Source organism: Tamandua tetradactyla, chromosome 4, assembly GCF_023851605.1.
Source record: "Tamandua tetradactyla isolate mTamTet1 chromosome 4, mTamTet1.pri, whole genome shotgun sequence".
In the NCBI taxonomy this organism is placed as follows: domain Eukaryota; kingdom Metazoa; phylum Chordata; class Mammalia; order Pilosa; family Myrmecophagidae; genus Tamandua; species Tamandua tetradactyla.
The window spans coordinates 172,310,726-172,314,710 of record NC_135330.1 but is presented as its reverse complement, the minus strand read 5'-3'; the positions used below and the strand labels follow the sequence as shown (position 1 = coordinate 172,314,710).

General features: G+C 39.5%; 1 non-coding gene across 1 annotated transcript; it reads left to right on the top strand.

The window, feature by feature from the left end:
* Positions 1–3,670: 3,670 nt before the first annotated feature.
* On the top strand, positions 3,671–3,741 carry TRNAG-GCC (transfer RNA glycine (anticodon GCC)). Its single transcript has one exon. It is a non-coding gene; the product is annotated as a tRNA-Gly (tRNA).
* The last annotated feature ends 244 nt before the right edge of the window (positions 3,742–3,985 follow it).

Sequence of the window (3,985 nt, the reverse complement as noted above, 5' to 3'; positions counted from 1 at the left end):
CCATTTTTTTGCAGCTTTCGATCGGTCTAAATGCTTCTCCTCTTCCTCTTCCCTTCCCAAACAATCCAGTCCTAAAGCCGTGAGCTGGGGCAGCGCCATTAGCAAGGAGGACAGGAGTGAAGCCACAGTGGCCCAAAGTGGGCTGTCAGAGCCTGGGCAGGGTCCAGATGGTGTTCAGCTGGAGGGGCGAGTTGGCAGCACTGTCAGACTGGAGGTGGAGGAGAGTTGGCATCTAATAACAAGGACTCTGGGGAGGCCCCCTCCCACTCTCTGTGTGACAGTACTCAGGCTATTTTAAATACTCATGTTTGGGCTTCCTCATCTGTGAAACAAGGATGTTGTTAATAATAGCCAAAATTTATGTCAGGAAGACATCCACATGAGAGAGAAAACTGCAGTGGTGATGGGAGATGAATGACATTCTGAGGGTTCAATGAAATAAATTACTATAATAAGGGTAAAGGGAGCCAGGTTTCTCTCTGTTTGAGAAGGGTGTTATTACTGCAGAAAGGAAGAAAACTAAAATGAACCCTGTAGTGTTGGGGCTTAAAGTCATTGTTTCCCACATATCTAGATAGATTCAGAAATATGAACACAAATGCATATATATGCATATGCATAATATATATCCATATATAGAGAGTTATTTGAATTTGTATGTACATATATATATTCCCTACCTTTGTCCATTGAGAAGGCCTTCAAGGAGTGACATCACAGCTGCCACAAGCACACTCAGTACCCGTATCCTGGTTTCTAAATAATATTTTCCATTAAAAGGAATAAAAGCCCTTAAAGAATGGGCTGATTCCAGGCCTAGAACTGGGAAAATATGAGATGAGCCTACAATATCTCACTGGGCTAGAGAGCAGTAACATTCCCAAAGAAGAGGGATATGTCAAAAGAACACAAGCCAGTTTCAATGGGCTCTTAACAGCCAAGTCAGGACAATTGGAGACATCAAGATAAATAATGATTAATAACAGATAACTCACTGAATAAAAGAAGAAATCCATGATATTACACTGATAGAAAGTAATAAATGAAAAACTAAAAGTTTGTTGAATTTTTTAACATGGTTTCAAAGTACTTTCCCAGAAAATGCATATTGTTTACAAAAGGCAAAGGATACTTTATAGTGGAAAAGACTGATAGACACATTACTAAACTGATCAAAGTGAACAGTAGTGACAAATTTTAATCATCCACCAATGAAAAGAAGACAGTTTCACAGCTTAGGTTCCATAATATTCTTTCTGAAAGTGTATACAACCTGAATCCAGTTTTAAGAAAATGTAAGACAAATCCACAGAGCTGGCCATACTACAAAATAATTGGCCTGTAATCTTCAAAACTGTTAAAGCCATGAAAGTCATAAAAGGCTAAAGATGGTTCTAGAATGAAGGAAACTCAGAGACAAGACAACTAAAGGTAACGCAATTCTGAACTGGATGAATCCACTCCAAAGGACATTATTGGTACAACTGACAAACTTTAATGGAGTCTGAAGATTAGATGGCAGTAATGTATGAATGTTAATTTCCTGATTTTGATGGTTGAATTTGGAACTAATGAGCATTAAATGATCCAGAAAAAAGGAGGAAAGATTCTTTGTACTGTAATTTTTCTGTGAGTTTGGGTTGTTTTAAAATAAAACTATGAAAATACAACAAAATAAATCATTCTACTCTCAATACTTTTCATCTTTTCACTCTCAAGTCTGCAACTATCCCTTTTATGTAATGACTCTTTGTATCAGTTCTCTATTGCTGCATGACAAGCCACCCCAAAATACAGTGGCTTAAAATAATCACCATTTACTTGGTTCATGATTCTATGGCTCACAGATTTCTGATGGGATCAGCTGGGCAATTGAGGTAGACTGGGCTGGGCTCCGTCCTGTGTTTTCAGTCAGCTGCTGGGCAGGCAGGTAGCTGTGCTTCTAGGGGTTAGCTTACAGGCCACTGGAACCACAAAGCCAACCAGCCACCCTGCAAGGCTGGATAAATTAGAGCAAATTTATCCAGCTCAGAATTACGTTACCTTTAGTTGTCTTCTCTCTTGTTCACATGGTTGCTGAGGGTTCTGAGAACAATTAGATGACAAGCTCTCATACCTGTGCTCTGATTTTTCAAGTCACCGCGCATCTTACATTTTCTGCTGCCCCATTGGCCAAAGCAAGTCATGTGACCAAGCCCACAGCCTAGGAGGGCCCTATCAAAGGACATGAAAATTAAGGACCATTACTGCAGCCAATCCACTATATTCTCAAATGTTTATCTCTAACTCTGATCTCTCATCCTACTTGCAATCTCTTGGTAAACAACTCTTGTTAATGTCCTGCCTAAACCTCAGATTTAACATACATAGTTTTCATTATAGTATAGGCAACATGCCATAATGAATAGAACTAGGTTTGGGGTCAGCTCTGAGTCTGAATTATAGTTCCTTATTTATTGTATGATTTTGATCAAGTTATCTAACATCTCTGTTGAGGATTTCCTTCTATTTGCAATAAAAATAATAATAAACAATGATAGAGTTCTATGTGAATTAAGCAAGATAGTATTGTCACCACCCGACAAGTAGACATTCAATAAATGTTGGAAATTCTCCACTCCTTCCTGGGCAAAACCTACTCTCTTTAAGAATTTCTCTCAAACAAGCTCCCAGTCATCCAGGTTTATGGAAACATTGTGGTCACTTTCCCTTTTTTTTTCCTTTGCCCATTCATAGTTAGCCTATCCACCTAATGGGTTGTGGTTAAGAATTATGGTGACGCTGTTAGCAAACTGCCTATCATATCTTAGTACCCTTTTAATGTGCTTTTTTTTTTCATTCTAAAAGCTTTTTAATCATCAAATGCATTCATTTAATTCCATTTCTGAAATTTTATTCAACAAACAGATGGCATTCCCCTGTGTTGGGAATGTCAGCACCAACCACCAGGTGAGTCCTCCTCGCTGTTCTCCTCAGCGCACCCCTCTTCACCACTTCACTCACGTAGTTAATCACGAAGTCTCATTGACTTTGCCTAGTAGTAGAACACAGCGGTTAAGAGCTGGGCTACCTGGAATCATGCTTCATCTCTACCACCTACTAACTTTGTCACCATGGACAAGTTACTTAATCTCTCTGCCCCAGTTCTCTCATCCGTAAAATGGGAATGATAATAGTAGTCCAATTTATTGAATTGTTGAAGGATTTCCATGTACGGAAAGGTACCAGGTCTGTTCCTGGTACCTGACACTGCCTTGATAAGAGTAAGCTGTTATTATTTAATCCCTTCAATCCTTCCTTTTCTCTCCATCGCTACTTGCCCCTACCTTCATTCAGGCTCTTACCATCCTTCTTTGACACAAAAGCTATCGCCATCTGACCTAAATCCCAGCCCCTAGTTTCTCCTCTAATCCATCTTCCCTGCTGTGCCAAAGAAATCAATGTAAATTGAAAAGACCAGTATACCACTTCCCTTCTAAAAACCCTCCACCTGTAGCTGTGTTCGCACACCATTTGTAGAACCAGTTTCTTTCCAAATCAAGTATCAGTCACCGAATATGCTTTTGCAAAACACAGTGAAAATTATTGGGAAAAATTTTAAAACAAAAAACGAACACACACAAAATACAAGCCCCACATTTTTATTGTTCAGATTTAACAGGTTGGGAGTGCTCGGGTAGTTCAGTGGTAGAATTCTCGCCTGCCATGCGGGAGACCTGGGTTCGATTCCCAGTCCGTGCACTTCCCCCCCACACACACAAAAAACAAACAAACAAAGCAAACAAAAATTCAACAAATAGTGCTGCAATAATGGGGTACTCACATGGAAAAAGAAAGAAATGTGACCCCTGCCATACAGCATAAAAAGAAAATTGATAGGTATAAATCCTCTATCAAATTGGAATGACACTGCCTAAAAACTTATTTCCAATTTCTGCACCCATGTCTTCACGGACTCATGAAAAACACTTGTGGAGCTGATATT